The following is an 18441-nucleotide window of genomic DNA, read 5'->3' on the forward strand; positions in this document are numbered from 1 at the left end:
GTCATTGAACCGCTTTTGATCCAGAAAAGGGGTGTATTAAAAGACCAAAAGCAGCTGCCCATTAATGAGGGCACATTAACGACATTGCTTTTGGCTCTTTTCCAATGTCTTGTGCTGCTAGCTGATGCCACCTACACCACACCAGGGCCTGAGTGACCGGCTGGGGCCACTTACACCACATCAGGGCCTGTGGCTCTGGCTGAGGCCACTTACACCACACCACGGCCTGTGGCTGCTGGCTGAGGCCACCTACACCACACCAGGGCCTTAGTTGCTATTGAGGCCAATTACACCACACCATGGTCTGTGGCTCTTGCTCAGGCCACTTACACCACACCAGGGCCTGTGGCTGCTGGCTGAGGCCACTTACACCACACCAGGGCCTGTGGCGGCTGGCTGAGGCCACCTACACCACACCAGGGCCTGTGGCTCTGGCTGAGGCCAATTACACCACACCAGGGTCTGTGGCTCTGGCTGAGGCCACTTACACCACATCAGGGCCTTATTTGCTATTGAGGCCAGTTACACCACACCAGGGCCTGTGGCTCTGGCTGAGGCCACTTACACCACATCAGGGCCTGTGGCTCTGGCTGAGGCCAATTACACCACACCAGGGTCTGTGGCTCTTGCTGAGGCCACTTAGACCACACCAGGGCCTGTGGCTGCTGGCTGAGGCCACTTACACCATACCAGGGCCTGTGGCTGCTGGCTGAGGCCACCTACACCACACCAGGGCCTGTGGCTGCTTGCTGAGGCGACTTACACCACACCAGGGCCTGTTGCTGCTGGCTGAGGCCACTTACACCACACCAGTGCCTGTGGCTTCTGGCTGAGGCGACTTACACCACATCAGGGCCTGTGGCTCTGGCTGAGGCCACTTACACCACACCAGGGCCTGTGGCTGCTGGCTGAGGCCAGTTACACCACACCAGGGCCTGTGGCTGCTGGCTGAGGCCACATACACCACACCAGGGCCTTAGTTGCTATTGAGGCCAATTACACCACACCAGGGTCTGTGGCTCTTGCTCAGGCCACTCACATCACACCAGGCCCTGCGCTTCTGGCCACTTACACCACACCAGGGCCTGTGGCTGCTGGCTGAGGCCACTTACACCATACCAGGGCCTGTGGCTGCTGGCTGAGGCGACTTACACCACACCAGAGCCTGTGGCTGCTGGCTGAGGCCACCTACACCACACCAGGGCCTGTGACTGCTGGCTGAGGCCACTTACACCACACCAGGGCCTTAGTTGCTATTGAGGCCACTTACACCACACCAGGGCCTGTGGCTCTGGCTGAGGCCACTTACACCACATCAGGGCCTTATTTGCTATTGAGGCCAGTTACACCACACCAGGGCCTGTGGCTCTGGCTGAGGCCACTTACACCACACCAGGGCCTGTGGCTTCTGGCTGATTCCACTTACACCACACCAGGGCCTGTGGCTCTTGCTAAGGCCACTCATATCACACCAGGCCCTGTGCTTCTGGCCGAGGCCATCTTCACCAAACCAGGCCCTGTGCTGCTTGCTGTGGCCATGTACAACACACCAGGCCCTGTGCTGGTTCCTGAGGCCAACTTCAACAATCCAGGACCTGTGCTGTTGGATAAATGCTAAACTGAGCCTTTGGGTTAGGGTATTATGCAAACATGCAGGTAGGGTTATAGGATTGTCTTCGTGACTTCAGGTACTTGCCACCTAATCACTTGAATCCATAAATTGAGACATTGTGCTGGGGCCAGCAGCTTACGGCCATACCACCCTGAGCACGCCCGACCTCGTCTGATCTCGGAAGCTAAGCAGGGCTGGGCTTGGTTAGTACTTGGATGGGGGAATACCTGGTGCTGTAAGCCTTTCTTTTTCATGTCATTGAACCGCTTTTGATCCAGAGAAGGGGTGTATTAAAAGACCAGAAGCAGCTCCCCATTAATGAGGGCACATTAACGACATTGCTTTTGGCTGTTTTCCAATGTCTTGTGCTGCTAGCTGATGCAACCTACACCACACAAGGGCCTGAGGGACCGGCTGGGGCCTCTTACACCACATCAGGGCCTGTGGCTGCTGGCTGAGGCCACTTACACCACACCAGGGCCTGTGGCTGCTGGCTGAGGCCACCTACACCACACCAGGGCCTTAGTTGCTATTGAGGCCAATTACACCACACCAGGGTCTGTGGCTCTTGCTCAGGCCACTTACACCACACCAGGGCCTGTGGCACTGGCTGAGGCCACTTACACCACACCAGGGCCTTAGTTGCTATTGAGGCCAATTACACCACACAAGGGCCTGTGGCTGCTGGCTGAGGCCACCTACACCACACCAGGGCCTGTGGCTGCTGGCTGAGGCCACTTACACCACACCAGGGCCCTTTTGCTGCTGGCTGAGGCCACTTACACCACACCAGTGCCTGTGGCTTCTGGCTGAGGCGACTTACACCACACCAGGGCCTGTGGCTGCTGGCCGAGGCCACTTACACCACACCAGGGCCTGTGGCTGCTGGCTGAGGCCACCTACACCACACCAGGGCATTAGTTGCTATTGAGGCCAATTACACCACACCAGGGTCTGTGGCTCTTGCTCAGGCCACTTACACCACACCAGGGCCTGTGGCTCTTGCTCAGGCCACTTACACCACACCAGGGCCTGTGGCTGCTGGCTGAGGCCACTTACACCACACCAGGGCCTGTGGCTGCTGGCTGAGGCCACCTACACCACACCAGGGCCTGTGGCTGCTGGCTGAGGCCACCTACACCACACCAGGGCCTGTGGCTGCTGGCTGAGGCCACTTACACCACACCAAGGCCTGTGGCTCTTGCTCAGGCCACTCACATCACACCAGGCCCTGCGCTTCTGGCCGAGGCCATCTTCACCAAACCAGGCCCTGTGCTCCTTGCTGTGGCCATGTACAACACACCAGGTCCTGTGCTGGTTCCTGAGGCCATCTTCAACAATCCAGGGCCTGTGCTGTTGGATAAATGCCAAACTGAGCCTTTGGGTTAGGGTATTATGCAAACATGCAGGTATGGTTATAGCATTGTCTTCGTAACTTCAGGTACTTGCCACCTAATCACTTGAATCCATAAATTGAGACATTGTGCTGGGTCCAGCAGCTTACGGCCATACCACCCTGAGCACGCCCGACCTCGTCTGATCTCGGAAGCTAAGCAGGGCTGGGCTTGGTTAGTACTTGGATGGGAGACTGCCTGGGAATACCTGGTGCTGTAAGCCTTTGATTTTCATGTCATTGAACCGCTTTTGATCCAGAGAAGGGGTGTATTAAAAGACCAAAAGCAGCTGCCCATTAATGAGGGCACATTAACGACACTGCTTTTGGCTCTTTTCCAATGTCTTGTGCTGCTAGCTGATGCAACCTACACCACACAAGGGCCTGAGTGACCGGCTGGGGCCACTTACACCACATCAGGGCCTGTGGCTCTGGCTGAGGCCACTTTCACCACACCAGGGCCTGTGGCTGCTGGCTGAGGCCACCTACACCACACCAGGGCATTAGTTGCTATTGAGGCCAATTACACCACACCAGGGTCTGTGGCTCTTGCTCAGGCCACTTACACCACACCAGGGCCTGTGGCTCTTGCTCAGGCCACTTACACCACACCAGGGCCTGTGGCTGCTGGCTTAGGCCACCTACACCACACCAGGGCATTAGTTGCTATTGAGGCCAATTACACCACACCAGGGTCTGTGGCTCTTGCTCAGGCCACTTACACCACACCAGGGCCTGTGGCTCTTGCTCAGGCCACTTACACCACACCAGGGCCTGTGGCACTGGCTGAGGCCACTTACACCACACCAGGGCCTGTGGCTGCTGGCTGAGGCCACTTACACCACACCAGGGCCTGTGGCTGCTGGCTGAGGCCACTTACACCACACCAGGGCCTGTGGCTGGTGGCTGAGGCCACCTACACCACACCAGGGCCTGTGGCTGCTGGCTGAGGCGACTTACACCACACCAGGGCCCTTTTGCTTCTGGCTGAGGCCACTTACACCACACCAGTGCCTGTGGCTTCTGTCTGAGGCGACTTACACCACACCAGGGCCTGTGGCTGCTGGCTGAGGCCAATTACACCACACCAGGGTCTGTGGCTCTTGCTCAGACCACTTACACCACACCAGGGCCTGTGGCACTGGCTGAGGCCACTTACACCACACCAGGGCCTGTGGCTGCTGGCTGAGGCCACTTACACCACACCAGGGCCTGTGGCTGCTGGCTGAGGCCACCTACACCACACCAGGGCCTGTGGCTGCTGGCTGAGGCGACTTACACCACACCAGGGCCCTTTTGCTGCTGGCTGAGGCCACCTACACCACACCAGGGCCTGTGGCTTCTGGCTGAGGCGACTTACACCACACCAGGGCCTGTGGCTGCTGGCTGAGGCCACTTACACCACACCAAGGCCTGTGGCTCTTGCTCAGGCCACTCACATCACACCAGGGCCTGTGCTGCTAGCTGAGGCCACTTACACCAAACCAGGGCCTGTGGCTGCTTGCTGAGGCCATCTTCACCAAACCAGGCCCTGTGCTGCTTGCTGTGGCCATGTAAAACACACCAGGTCCTGTGCTGGTTCTTGAGGCCATCTTCAACAATCCAGGGCCTGTGCTGTTGGATAAATGCCAAACTGAGCCTTTTGGTTAGGGTATTATGCAAACATGCAGGTATGGTTATAGGATTGTCTTCGTAACTTCAGGTACTTGCCACCTAATCACTTGAATCCATAAATTGAGACATTGTGCTGGGGCCAGCAGCTTACGGCCATACCACCCTGAGCACGCCCGACCTCGTCTGATCTCGGAAGCTAAGCAGGGCTGGGCTTGGTTAGTACTTGGATGGGAGACTGCCTGGGAATACCTGGTGCTGTAAGCCTTTCATTTTCATGTCATTGAACCGCTTTTGATCCAGAGAAGGCGTGTATTAAAAGACCAGAAGCAGCTCCCCATTAATGAGGGCACATTAACGACATTGCTTTTGGCTGTTTTCCAATGTCTTGTGCTGCTAGCTGATGCCACCTACACCACACCAGGGCCTGAGTGACCGGCTGGGGCCACTTACACCACATCAGGGCCTGTTGCTCTGGCTGAGGCCACTTACACCACACCAGGGCCTGTGGCTGCTGGCTGAGGCCACTTACACCACACCAGGGCCTGTGGCTGCTGGCTGAGGCCACCTACACCACACCAGGGCCTTAGTTGCTATTGAGGCCAATTACACCACACCAGGGTATGTGGCTCTTGCTCAGGCCACTTACACCACACCAGGGCCTTAGTTGCTATTGAGGCCAATTACACCACACCAGGGCCTGTGGCACTGGCTGAGGCCACTTACACCACACCAGGGCCTGTGGCTGCTGGCTGAGGCCACTTACACCACACCAGGGACTGTGGCTTCTGGCTGAGGTGACTTACACCACACCAGAGCCTGTGGCTGCTGGCTGAGGCCACCTACACCACACCAGGGCCTGTGACTGCTGGCTGAGGCCACTTACACCACACCAGGGCCTTAGTTGCTATTGAGGCCACTTACACCACACCAGGGCCTGTGGCTGCTGGCTGAGGCCACTTACACCACACCAGGGCCTGTGGCTGCTGGCTGAGGCCACCTACACCACACCAGGGCCTGTGGCTGCTGGCTGAGGCCACCTACACCACACCAGGGCCTGTGGCTGCTGGCTGAGGCCACTTACACCACACCAAGGCCTGTGGCTCTTGCTCAGGCCACTCACATCACACCAGGCCCTGCGCTTCTGGCCGAGGCCATCTTCACCAAACCAGGCCCTGTGCTCCTTGCTGTGGCCATGTACAACACACCAGGCCCTGTGCTGGTTCCTGAGGCCATCTTCAACAATCCAGGGCCTGTGCTGTTGGATAAATGCCAAACTGAGCCTTTGGGTTAGGGTATTATGCAAACATGCAGGTATGGTTATAGCATTGTCTTCGTAACTTCAGGTACTTGCCACCTAATCACTTGAATCCATAAATTGAGACATTGTGCTGGGGCCAGCAGCTTACGGCCATACCACCCTGAGCACGCCCGACCTCGTCTGATCTCGGAAGCTAAGCAGGGCTGGGCTTGGTTAGTACTTGGATGGGGGAATACCTGGTGCTGTAAGCCTTTCTTTTTCATGTCATTGAACCGCTTTTGATCCAGAGAAGGGGTGTATTAAAAGACCAGAAGCAGCTCCCCATTAATGAGGGCACATTAACGACATTGCTTTTGGCTGTTTTCCAATGTCTTGTGCTGCTAGCTGATGCAACCTACACCACACAAGGGCCTGAGGGACCGGCTGGGGCCTCTTACACCACATCAGGGCCTGTGGCTGCTGGCTGAGGCCACTTACACCACACCAGGGCCTGTGGCTGCTGGCTGAGGCCACCTACACCACACCAGGGCCTTAGTTGCTATTGAGGCCAATTACACCACACCAGGGTCTGTGGCTCTTGCTCAGGCCACTTACACCACACCAGGGCCTGTGGCACTGGCTGAGGCCACTTACACCACACCAGGGCCTTAGTTGCTATTGAGGCCAATTACACCACACAAGGGCCTGTGGCTGCTGGCTGAGGCCACCTACACCACACCAGGGCCTGTGGCTGCTGGCTGAGGCCACTTACACCACACCAGGGCCCTTTTGCTGCTGGCTGAGGCCACTTACACCACACCAGTGCCTGTGGCTTCTGGCTGAGGCGACTTACACCACACCAGGGCCTGTGGCTGCTGGCCGAGGCCACTTACACCACACCAGGGCCTGTGGCTGCTGGCTGAGGCCACCTACACCACACCAGGGCATTAGTTGCTATTGAGGCCAATTACACCACACCAGGGTCTGTGGCTCTTGCTCAGGCCACTTACACCACACCAGGGCCTGTGGCTCTTGCTCAGGCCACTTACACCACACCAGGGCCTGTGGCTGCTGGCTGAGGCCACTTACACCACACCAGGGCCTGTGGCTGCTGGCTGAGGCCACCTACACCACACCAGGGCCTGTGGCTGCTGGCTGAGGCCACCTACACCACACCAGGGCCTGTGGCTGCTGGCTGAGGCCACTTACACCACACCAAGGCCTGTGGCTCTTGCTCAGGCCACTCACATCACACCAGGCCCTGCGCTTCTGGCCGAGGCCATCTTCACCAAACCAGGCCCTGTGCTCCTTGCTGTGGCCATGTACAACACACCAGGTCCTGTGCTGGTTCCTGAGGCCATCTTCAACAATCCAGGGCCTGTGCTGTTGGATAAATGCCAAACTGAGCCTTTGGGTTAGGGTATTATGCAAACATGCAGGTATGGTTATAGCATTGTCTTCGTAACTTCAGGTACTTGCCACCTAATCACTTGAATCCATAAATTGAGACATTGTGCTGGGTCCAGCAGCTTACGGCCATACCACCCTGAGCACGCCCGACCTCGTCTGATCTCGGAAGCTAAGCAGGGCTGGGCTTGGTTAGTACTTGGATGGGAGACTGCCTGGGAATACCTGGTGCTGTAAGCCTTTGATTTTCATGTCATTGAACCGCTTTTGATCCAGAGAAGGGGTGTATTAAAAGACCAAAAGCAGCTGCCCATTAATGAGGGCACATTAACGACACTGCTTTTGGCTCTTTTCCAATGTCTTGTGCTGCTAGCTGATGCAACCTACACCACACAAGGGCCTGAGTGACCGGCTGGGGCCACTTACACCACATCAGGGCCTGTGGCTCTGGCTGAGGCCACTTTCACCACACCAGGGCCTGTGGCTGCTGGCTGAGGCCACCTACACCACACCAGGGCATTAGTTGCTATTGAGGCCAATTACACCACACCAGGGTCTGTGGCTCTTGCTCAGGCCACTTACACCACACCAGGGCCTGTGGCTCTTGCTCAGGCCACTTACACCACACCAGGGCCTGTGGCTGCTGGCTTAGGCCACCTACACCACACCAGGGCATTAGTTGCTATTGAGGCCAATTACACCACACCAGGGTCTGTGGCTCTTGCTCAGGCCACTTACACCACACCAGGGCCTGTGGCTCTTGCTCAGGCCACTTACACCACACCAGGGCCTGTGGCACTGGCTGAGGCCACTTACACCACACCAGGGCCTGTGGCTGCTGGCTGAGGCCACTTACACCACACCAGGGCCTGTGGCTGCTGGCTGAGGCCACTTACACCACACCAGGGCCTGTGGCTGGTGGCTGAGGCCACCTACACCACACCAGGGCCTGTGGCTGCTGGCTGAGGCGACTTACACCACACCAGGGCCCTTTTGCTTCTGGCTGAGGCCACTTACACCACACCAGTGCCTGTGGCTTCTGTCTGAGGCGACTTACACCACACCAGGGCCTGTGGCTGCTGGCTGAGGCCAATTACACCACACCAGGGTCTGTGGCTCTTGCTCAGACCACTTACACCACACCAGGGCCTGTGGCACTGGCTGAGGCCACTTACACCACACCAGGGCCTGTGGCTGCTGGCTGAGGCCACTTACACCACACCAGGGCCTGTGGCTGCTGGCTGAGGCCACCTACACCACACCAGGGCCTGTGGCTGCTGGCTGAGGCGACTTACACCACACCAGGGCCCTTTTGCTGCTGGCTGAGGCCACCTACACCACACCAGGGCCTGTGGCTTCTGGCTGAGGCGACTTACACCACACCAGGGCCTGTGGCTGCTGGCTGAGGCCACTTACACCACACCAAGGCCTGTGGCTCTTGCTCAGGCCACTCACATCACACCAGGGCCTGTGCTGCTAGCTGAGGCCACTTACACCAAACCAGGGCCTGTGGCTGCTTGCTGAGGCCATCTTCACCAAACCAGGCCCTGTGCTGCTTGCTGTGGCCATGTAAAACACACCAGGTCCTGTGCTGGTTCTTGAGGCCATCTTCAACAATCCAGGGCCTGTGCTGTTGGATAAATGCCAAACTGAGCCTTTTGGTTAGGGTATTATGCAAACATGCAGGTATGGTTATAGGATTGTCTTCGTAACTTCAGGTACTTGCCACCTAATCACTTGAATCCATAAATTGAGACATTGTGCTGGGGCCAGCAGCTTACGGCCATACCACCCTGAGCACGCCCGACCTCGTCTGATCTCGGAAGCTAAGCAGGGCTGGGCTTGGTTAGTACTTGGATGGGAGACTGCCTGGGAATACCTGGTGCTGTAAGCCTTTCATTTTCATGTCATTGAACCGCTTTTGATCCAGAGAAGGCGTGTATTAAAAGACCAGAAGCAGCTCCCCATTAATGAGGGCACATTAACGACATTGCTTTTGGCTGTTTTCCAATGTCTTGTGCTGCTAGCTGATGCCACCTACACCACACCAGGGCCTGAGTGACCGGCTGGGGCCACTTACACCACATCAGGGCCTGTTGCTCTGGCTGAGGCCACTTACACCACACCAGGGCCTGTGGCTGCTGGCTGAGGCCACTTACACCACACCAGGGCCTGTGGCTGCTGGCTGAGGCCACCTACACCACACCAGGGCCTTAGTTGCTATTGAGGCCAATTACACCACACCAGGGTATGTGGCTCTTGCTCAGGCCACTTACACCACACCAGGGCCTTAGTTGCTATTGAGGCCAATTACACCACACCAGGGCCTGTGGCACTGGCTGAGGCCACTTACACCACACCAGGGCCTGTGGCTGCTGGCTGAGGCCACTTACACCACACCAGGGACTGTGGCTTCTGGCTGAGGTGACTTACACCACACCAGAGCCTGTGGCTGCTGGCTGAGGCCACCTACACCACACCAGGGCCTGTGACTGCTGGCTGAGGCCACTTACACCACACCAGGGCCTTAGTTGCTATTGAGGCCACTTACACCACACCAGGGCCTGTGGCTCTGGCTGAGGCCACTTACACCACACCAGGGCCTTATTTGCTATTGAGGCCAGTTACACCACACCAGGGCCTGTGGCTCTGGCTGAGGCCACTTACACCACACCAGGGCCTGTGGCTGCTGGCTGATTCCACTTACACCACACCAGGGCCTGTGGCTCTTGCGCAGGCCACTCACATCACACCAGGCCCTGCGCTTCTGGCCGAGGCCATCTTCACCAAACCAGGCCCTGTGCTGCTTGCTGTGGCCATGTACAACACACCAGGCCCTGTGCTGGTTCCTGAGGCCATCTTCAACAATCCAGGGCCTGTGCTGTTGGATAAATGCCAAACTGAGCCTTTGGGTTAGGGTATTATGCAAACATGCAGGTATGGTTATAGGATTGTCTTCGTAACTTCAGGTACTTGCCACCTAATCACTTGAATCCATAAATTGAGACATTGTGCTGGGCCCAGCAGCTTACGGCCATACCACCCTGAGCACGCCCGACCTCGTCTGATCTCGGAAGCTAAGCAGGGCTGGGCTTGGTTAGTACTTGGATGGGAGACTGCCTGGGAATACCTGGTGCTGTAAGCCTTTCATTTTCATGTCATTGAACCGCTTTTGATCCAGAGAAGGGGTGTATTAAAAGACCAAAAGCATCTGCCCATTAATGAGGGCACATTAACGACATTGCTTTTGGCTCTTTTCCAATGTCTTGTGCTGCTAGCTGATGCAACCTACACCACACAAGGGCCTGAGTGACCGGCTGGGGCCACTTACACCACATCAGGGCCTGTGGCTCTGGCTGAGGCCACTTACACCACACCAGGGCCTGTGGCTGCTGGCTGAGGCCACTTACACCACACCAGGGCCTGTGGCTGCTGGCTGAGGCCACCTACACCACACCAGGGCATTAGTTGCTATTGAGGCCAATTACACCACACCAGGGTCTGTGGCTCTTGCTCAGGCCACTTACACCACACCAGGGCCTGTGGCTCTTGCTCAGGCCACTTACACCACACCAGGGCCTGTGGCACTGGCTGAGGCCACTTACACCACACCAGGGCCTGTGGCTGCTGGCTGAGGCCACTTACACCACACCAGGGCCTGTGGCTGCTGGCTGAGGCCACTTATACCACACCAGGGCCTGTGGCTGCTGGCTGAGGCCACCTACACCACACCAGGGCCGGTGGCTGCTGGCTGAGGCGACTTACACCACACCAGGGCCCTTTTGCAGCTGGCTGAGGCCACTTACACCACACCAGTACCTGTGGCTTCTGGCTGAGGCGACTTACACCACACCAGGGCCTGTGGCTTCTGGCTGAGGCCAATTACACCACACCAGGGTCTGTGGCTCTTGCTCAGGCCACTTACACTACACCAGGGCCTGTGGCACTGGCTGAGGCCACTTACACCACACCAGGGCCTGTGGCTGCTGGCTGAGGCCAATTACACCACACCAGGGTCTGTGGCTCTTGCTCAGGCTACTTACACTACACCAGGGCCTGTGGCACTGGCTGAGGCCACTTACACCACACCAGGGCCTGTGGCTGCTGGCTGAGGCCACTTACACCACACCAGGGCCTGTGGCTGCTGGCTGAGGCCACTTACACCACACCAGGGCCTGTGGCTGCTGGCTGAGGCCACCTACACCACACCAGGGCCTGTGGCTGCTGGCTGAGGCCAGTTACACCACACCAGAGCCTGTGGCTGCTGGCTGAGGCCACTTACACCACACCAGGGCCTTAGTTGCTATTGAGGCCACTTACACCACACCAGGGCCTGTGGCTGCTGGCTGAGGCCAGTTACACCACACCAGGGCCTGTGGCTGCTGGCTGAGGCCACATACACCACACCAGGGCCTTAGTTGCTATTGAGGCCATTTACACCACACCAGGGTCTGTGGCTCTTGCTCAGGCCACTTACACCACACCAGGGCCTGTGGCACTGGCTGAGGCCACTTAGACCACACCAGGGCCTGTGGCTGCAGGCTGAGGCCACCTACACCACACCAGGGCCTGTGGCTGCTGGCTGAGGCGACTTACACCACACCAGGGCCTGTTGCTGCTGGCTGAGGCCACTTACACCACACCAGGGACTGTGGCTTCTGGCTGAGGTGACTTACACCACACCAGGGCCTGTGGCTGCTGGCTGAGGCCACTTACACCACACCAGGGCCTGTGGCTCTTGCTCAGGCCACTTACACCACACCAGGGCCTGTGGCTCTTGCTCAGGCCACTCATATCACACCAGGCCCTGCTCTTCTGGCCGAGGCCATCTTCACCAAACCAGGACCTGTGCTGCTAGCTGTGGCCATGTACAACACACCAGGCCCTGTGCTGGTTCCTGAGGCCATCTTCAACAATCCAGGGCCTGTGCTGTTGGATAAATGCTAAACTGAGCCTTTGGGTTAGGGTATTATGCAAACATGCAGGTATGGTTATAGGATTGTCTTCGTAACTTCAGGTACTTGCCACCTAATCACTTGAATCCATAAATTGAGACATTGTGCTGGGGCCAGCAGCTTACGGCCATACCACCCTGAGCACGCCCGACCTCGTCTGATCTCGGAAGCTAAGCAGGGCTGGGCTTGGTTAGTACTTGGATGGGAGACTGCCTGGGAATACTTGGTGCTGTAAGCCTTTCATTTTCATGTCATTGAACCGCTTTTGATCCAGAAAAGGGGTGTATTAAAAGACCAAAAGCAGCTGCCCATTAATGAGGGCACATTAACGACATTGCTTTTGGCTCTTTTCCAATGTCTTGTGCTGCTAGCTGATGCCACCTACACCACACCAGGGCCTGAGTGACCGGCTGGGGCCACTTACACCACATCAGGGCCTGTGGCTGCTGGCTGAGGCCAGTTACACCACACCAGAGCCTGTGGCTGCTGGCTGAGGCCACTTACACCACACCAGGGCCTTAGTTGCTATTGAGGCCACTTACACCACACCAGGGCCTGTGGCTGCTGGCTGAGGCCAGTTACACCACACCAGGGCCTGTGGCTGCTGGCTGAGGCCACATACACCACACCAGGGCCTTAGTTGCTATTGAGGCCATTTACACCACACCAGGGTCTGTGGCTCTTGCTCAGGCCACTTACACCACACCAGGGCCTGTGGCACTGGCTGAGGCCACTTAGACCACACCAGGGCCTGTGGCTGCAGGCTGAGGCCACCTCCACCACACCAGGGCCTGTGGCTGCTGGCTGAGGCGACTTACACCACACCAGGGCCTGTTGCTGCTGGCTGAGGCCACTTACACCACACCAGGGACTGTGGCTTCTGGCTGAGGTGACTTACACCACACCAGGGCCTGTGGCTGCTGGCTGAGGCCACTTACACCACACCAGGGCCTGTGGCTCTTGCTCAGGCCACTTACACCACACCAGGGCCTGTGGCTCTTGCTCAGGCCACTCATATCACACCAGGCCCTGCTCTTCTGGCCGAGGCCATCTTCACCAAACCAGGCCCTGTGCTGCTAGCTGTGGCCATGTACAACACACCAGGCCCTGTGCTGGTTCCTGAGGCCATCTTCAACAATCCAGGGCCTGTGCTGTTGGATAAATGCTAAACTGAGCCTTTGGGTTAGGGTATTATGCAAACATGCAGGTATGGTTATAGGATTGTCTTCGTAACTTCAGGTACTTGCCACCTAATCACTTGAATCCATAAATTGAGACATTGTGCTGGGGCCAGCAGCTTACGGCCATACCACCCTGAGCACGCCCGACCTCGTCTGATCTCGGAAGCTAAGCAGGGCTGGGCTTGGTTAGTACTTGGATGGGAGACTGCCTTGGAATACCTGGTGCTGTAAGCCTTTGATTTTCATGTCATTGAACCTCTTTTGATCCAGAGAAGGGGTGTATTAAAAGACCAAAAGCAGCTGCCCATTAATGAGGGCACATTAACGACATTGCTTTTGGCTGTTTTCCAATGTCTTGTGCTGCTAGCTGATGCCACCTACACCACACCAGGGCCTGAGTGACCGGCTGGGGCCACTTACACCACATCAGGGCCTGTGGCTCTGGCTGAGGCCACTTACACCACACCAGGGCCTGTGGCTGCTGGCTGAGGCCACTTACACCACACCAGGGCCTGTGGCTGCTGGCTGAGGCCACTTACACCACACCAGGGCCTGTGGCTGCTGGCTGAGGCCACTTACACCACACCAGGGCCTTAGTTGCTATTGAGGCCAATTACACCACACCAGGGCCTGTGGCTCTTGCTCAGGCCACTTACACCACACCAGGGCCTGTGGCTGCTGGCTGAGGCCACTTACACCACACCAGGGCCTGTGGCTCTTGCTCAGGCCACTTACACCACACCAGGGCCTGTGGCACTGGCTGAGGCCACTTAGACCACACCAGGGCCTGTGGCTGCTGGCTGAGGCCACTCACACCACACCAGGGCCTGTGGCTGCTAGCTGAGGCCACTTACACCAAACCAGGGCCTGTGGCTGCTTGCTGAGGCCATCTTCACCAAACCAGGCCCTGTGCTGCTTGCTGTGGCCATGTAAAACACACCAGGTCCTGTGCTGGTTCTTGAGGCCATCTTCAACAATCCAGGGCCTGTGCTGTTGGATAAATGCCAAACTGAGCCTTTTGGTTAGGGTATTATGCAAACATGCAGGTATGGTTATAGGATTGTCTTCGTAACTTCAGGTACTTGCCACCTAATCACTTGAATCCATAAATTGAGACATTGTGCTGGGGCCAGCAGCTTACGGCCATACCACCCTGAGCACGCCCGACCTCGTCTGATCTCGGAAGCTAAGCAGGGCTGGGCTTGGTTAGTACTTGGATGGGAGACTGCCTGGGAATACCTGGTGCTGTAAGCCTTTCTTTTTCATGTCATTGAACCGCTTTTGATCCAGAGAAGGGGTGTATTAAAAGACCAGAAGCAGCTCCCCATTAATGAGGGCACATTAACGACATTGCTTTTGGCTGTTTTCCAATGTCTTGTGCTGCTAGCTGATGCAACCTACACCACACAAGGGCCTGAGGGACCGGCTGGGGCCACTTACACCACATCAGGGCCTGTGGCTGCTGGCTGAGGCCACTTACACCACACCAGGGCCTGTGGCTGCTGGCTGAGGCCACCAACACCACACCAGGGCCTTAGTTGCTATTGAGGCCAATTACACCACACCAGGGTCTGTGGCTCTTGCTCAGGCCACTTACACCACACCAGGGCCTGTGGCACTGGCTGAGGCCACTTACACCACACCAGGGCCTTAGTTGCTATTGAGGCCAATTACACCACACAAGGGCCTGTGGCTGCTGGCTGAGGCCACCTACACCACACCAGGGCCTGTGGCTGCTGGCTGAGGCCACTTACACCACACCAGGGCCCTTTTGCTGCTGGCTGAGGCCACTTACACCACACCAGTGCCTGTGGCTTCTGGCTGAGGCGACTTACACCACACCAGGGCCTGTGGCTGCTGGCCGAGGCCACTTACACCACACCAGGGCCTGTGGCTGCTGGCTGAGGCCACCTACACCACACCAGGGCATTAGTTGCTATTGAGGCCAATTACACCACACCAGGGTCTGTGGCTCTTGCTCAGGCCACTTACACCACACCAGGGCCTGTGGCTCTTGCTCAGGCCACTTACACCACACCAGGGCCTGTGGCTGCTGGCTGAGGCCACTTACACCACACCAGGGCCTGTGGCTGCTGGCTGAGGCCACCTACACCACACCAGGGCCTGTGGCTGCTGGCTGAGGCCACCTACACCACACCAGGGCCTGTGGCTGCTGGCTGAGGCCACTTACACCACACCAAGGCCTGTGGCTCTTGCTCAGGCCACTCACATCACACCAGGCCCTGCGCTTCTGGCCGAGGCCATCTTCACCAAACCAGGCCCTGTGCTCCTTGCTGTGGCCATGTACAACACACCAGGCCCTGTGCTGGTTCCTGAGGCCATCTTCAACAATCCAGGGCCTGTGCTGTTGGATAAATGCCAAACTGAGCCTTTGGGTTAGGGTATTATGCAAACATGCAGGCATGGTTATAGCATTGTCTTCGTAACTTCAGGTACTTGCCACCTAATCACTTGAATCCATAAATTGAGACATTGTGCTGGGGCCAGCAGCTTACGGCCATACCACCCTGAGCACGCCCGACCTCGTCTGATCTCGGAAGCTAAGCAGGGCTGGGCTTGGTTAGTACTTGGATGGGAGACTGCCTGGGAATACCTGGTGCTGTAAGCCTTTGATTTTCATGTCATTGAACCGCTTTTGATCCAGAGAAGGGGTGTATTAAAAGACCAAAAGCAGCTGCCCATTAATGAGGGCACATTAACGACACTGCTTTTGGCTCTTTTCCAATGTCTTGTGCTGCTAGCTGATGCAACCTACACCACACAAGGGCCTGAGTGACCGGCTGGGGCCACTTACACCACATCAGGGCCTGTGGCTCTGGCTGAGGCCACTTTCAACACACCAGGGCCTGTGGCTGCTGGCTGAGGCCACCTACACCACACCAGGGCATTAGTTGCTATTGAGGCCAATTACACCACACCAGGGTCTGTGGCTCTTGCTCAGGCCACTTACACCACACCAGGGCCTGTGGCTCTTGCTCAGGCCACTTACACCACACCAGGGCCTGTGGCTGCTGGCTTAGGCCACCTACACCACACCAGGGCATTAGTTGCTATTGAGGCCAATTACACCACACCAGGGTCTGTGGCTCTTGCTCAGGCCACTTACACCACACCAGGGCCTGTGGCTCTTGCTCAGGCCACTTACACCACACCAGGGCCTGTGGCACTGGCTGAGGCCACTTACACCACACCAGGGCCTGTGGCTGCTGGCTGAGGCCACTTACACCACACCAGGGCCTGTGGCTGCTGGCTGAGGCCACTTACACCACACCAGGGCCTGTGGCTGGTGGCTGAGGCCACCTACACCACACCAGGGCCTGTGGCTGCTGGCTGAGGCGACTTACACCACACCAGGGCCCTTTTGCTGCTGGCTGAGGCCACCTACACCACACCAGGGCCTGTGGCTTCTGGCTGAGGCGACTTACACCACACCAGGGCCTGTGGCTGCTGGCTGAGGCCACTTACACCACACCAAGGCCTGTGGCTCTTGCTCAGGCCACTCACATCACACCAGGGCCTGTGCTGCTAGCTGAGGCCACTTACACCAAACCAGGGCCTGTGGCTGCTTGCTGAGGCCATCTTCACCAAACCAGGCCCTGTGCTGCTTGCTGTGGCCATGTAAAACACACCAGGTCCTGTGCTGGTTCTTGAGGCCATCTTCAACAATCCAGGGCCTGTGCTGTTGGATAAATGCCAAACTGAGCCTTTTGGTTAGGGTATTATGCAAACATGCAGGTATGGTTATAGGATTGTCTTCGTAACTTCAGGTACTTGCCACCTAATCACTTGAATCCATAAATTGAGACATTGTGCTGGGGCCAGCAGCTTACGGCCATACCACCCTGAGCACGCCCGACCTCGTCTGATCTCGGAAGCTAAGCAGGGCTGGGCTTGGTTAGTACTTGGATGGGAGACTGCCTTGGAATACCTGGTGCTGTAAGCCTTTGATTTTCATGTCATTGAACCGCTTTTGATCCAGAGAAGGGGTGTATTAAAAGACCAAAAGCAGCTGCCCATTAATGAGGGCACATTAACGACATTGCTTTTGGCTGTTTTCCAATGTCTTGTGCTGCTAGCTGATGCCACCTACACCACACCAGGGCCTGAGTGACCGGCTGGGGCCACTTACACCACATCAGGGCCTGTGGCTCTGGCTGAGGCCACTTACACCACACCAGGGCCTGTGGCTGCTGGCTGAGGCCACTTACACCACACCAGGGCCTGTGGCTGCTGGCTGAGGCCACCTACACCACACCAGGGCCTTAGTTGCTATTGAGGCCAATTACACCACACCAGGGTATGTGGCTCTTGCTCAGGCCACTTACACCACACCAGGGCCTTAGTTGCTATTGAGGCCAATTACACCACACCAGGGCCTGTGGCACTGGCTGAGGCCACTTACACCACACCAGGGCCTGTGGCTGCTGGCTGAGGCCACTTACACCACACAAGGGCCTGTGGCTGCTGGCTGAGGCCACCTACACCACACCAGGGCCTGTGGCTGCTGGCTGAGGCCACTTACAACACACCAGGGCCTGTGGCTCTTGCTCAGGCCACTCATATCACACCAGGCCCTGCTCTTCTGGCCGAGGCCATCTTCACCAAACCAGGCCCTGTGCTGCTTGCTGTGGCCATGTACAACACACCAGGCCCTGTGCTGGTTCCTGAGGCCATCTTCAACAATCCAGGGCCTGTGCTGTTGGGTAAATGCCAAACTGAGCCTTTGGGTTAGGGTATTATGCAAACATGCAGGTATGGTTATAGGATTATCTTCGTAACTTCAGGTACTTGCCACCTAATCACTTGAATCCATAAATTGAGACATTGTGCTGGAGCCAGCAGCTTACGGCCATACCACCCTGAGCACGCCCGACCTCGTCTGATCTCGGAAGCTAAGCAGGGCTGGGCTTGGTTAGTACTTGGATGGGAGACTGCCTGGGAATACCTGGTGCTGTAAGCCTTTCATTTTCATGTCATTGAACCGCTTTTGATCCAGAGAAGGGGTGTATTAAAAGACCAAA

General features: G+C 57.1%; 11 non-coding genes and 2 pseudogenes across 11 annotated transcripts; all 13 read left to right on the forward strand.

The window, feature by feature from the left end:
- The first annotated feature begins 1745 nt into the window (after positions 1 to 1745).
- LOC147329056 (5S ribosomal RNA) lies at positions 1746 to 1854 on the forward strand (annotated as a pseudogene).
- A 1256-nt stretch (positions 1855 to 3110) lies between these two features.
- LOC147329057 (5S ribosomal RNA) lies at positions 3111 to 3229 on the forward strand. Its single transcript, XR_015129364.1, has one exon. It is a non-coding gene; the product is annotated as a 5S ribosomal RNA (ribosomal RNA).
- Positions 3230 to 4764: 1535 nt separating this feature from the next.
- Positions 4765 to 4883, forward strand: LOC147329058 (5S ribosomal RNA). The gene has a single exon (XR_015129365.1). It is a non-coding gene; the product is annotated as a 5S ribosomal RNA (ribosomal RNA).
- Positions 4884 to 6019: 1136 nt separating this feature from the next.
- LOC147329059 (5S ribosomal RNA) lies at positions 6020 to 6128 on the forward strand (annotated as a pseudogene).
- A 1256-nt stretch (positions 6129 to 7384) lies between these two features.
- Positions 7385 to 7503, forward strand: LOC147329060 (5S ribosomal RNA). Its single transcript, XR_015129366.1, has one exon. It is a non-coding gene; the product is annotated as a 5S ribosomal RNA (ribosomal RNA).
- A 1535-nt stretch (positions 7504 to 9038) lies between these two features.
- On the forward strand, positions 9039 to 9157 carry LOC147329061 (5S ribosomal RNA). Its single transcript, XR_015129367.1, has one exon. It is a non-coding gene; the product is annotated as a 5S ribosomal RNA (ribosomal RNA).
- A 1132-nt stretch (positions 9158 to 10289) lies between these two features.
- Positions 10290 to 10408, forward strand: LOC147329062 (5S ribosomal RNA). Its single transcript, XR_015129368.1, has one exon. It is a non-coding gene; the product is annotated as a 5S ribosomal RNA (ribosomal RNA).
- Positions 10409 to 12337: 1929 nt separating this feature from the next.
- On the forward strand, positions 12338 to 12456 carry LOC147329063 (5S ribosomal RNA). Its single transcript, XR_015129663.1, has one exon. It is a non-coding gene; the product is annotated as a 5S ribosomal RNA (ribosomal RNA).
- Positions 12457 to 13514: 1058 nt separating this feature from the next.
- On the forward strand, positions 13515 to 13633 carry LOC147329064 (5S ribosomal RNA). Its single transcript, XR_015129751.1, has one exon. It is a non-coding gene; the product is annotated as a 5S ribosomal RNA (ribosomal RNA).
- A 901-nt stretch (positions 13634 to 14534) lies between these two features.
- Positions 14535 to 14653, forward strand: LOC147329065 (5S ribosomal RNA). Its single transcript, XR_015129369.1, has one exon. It is a non-coding gene; the product is annotated as a 5S ribosomal RNA (ribosomal RNA).
- A 1256-nt stretch (positions 14654 to 15909) lies between these two features.
- LOC147329066 (5S ribosomal RNA) lies at positions 15910 to 16028 on the forward strand. Its single transcript, XR_015129370.1, has one exon. It is a non-coding gene; the product is annotated as a 5S ribosomal RNA (ribosomal RNA).
- Positions 16029 to 17244: 1216 nt separating this feature from the next.
- LOC147329067 (5S ribosomal RNA) lies at positions 17245 to 17363 on the forward strand. The gene has a single exon (XR_015129752.1). It is a non-coding gene; the product is annotated as a 5S ribosomal RNA (ribosomal RNA).
- Positions 17364 to 18261: 898 nt separating this feature from the next.
- On the forward strand, positions 18262 to 18380 carry LOC147329068 (5S ribosomal RNA). The gene has a single exon (XR_015129371.1). It is a non-coding gene; the product is annotated as a 5S ribosomal RNA (ribosomal RNA).
- The last annotated feature ends 61 nt before the right edge of the window (positions 18381 to 18441 follow it).

The sequence above is a fragment of the Aulonocara sp. 'chitande type north' Nkhata Bay genome, linkage group LG5, assembly GCF_057382095.1.
Source record: "Aulonocara sp. 'chitande type north' Nkhata Bay isolate Kocher_YH1m ecotype deep benthic linkage group LG5, A_spYH_male_GT1.1, whole genome shotgun sequence".
NCBI lineage: Eukaryota > Metazoa > Chordata > Actinopteri > Cichliformes > Cichlidae > Aulonocara > Aulonocara sp. 'chitande type north' Nkhata Bay.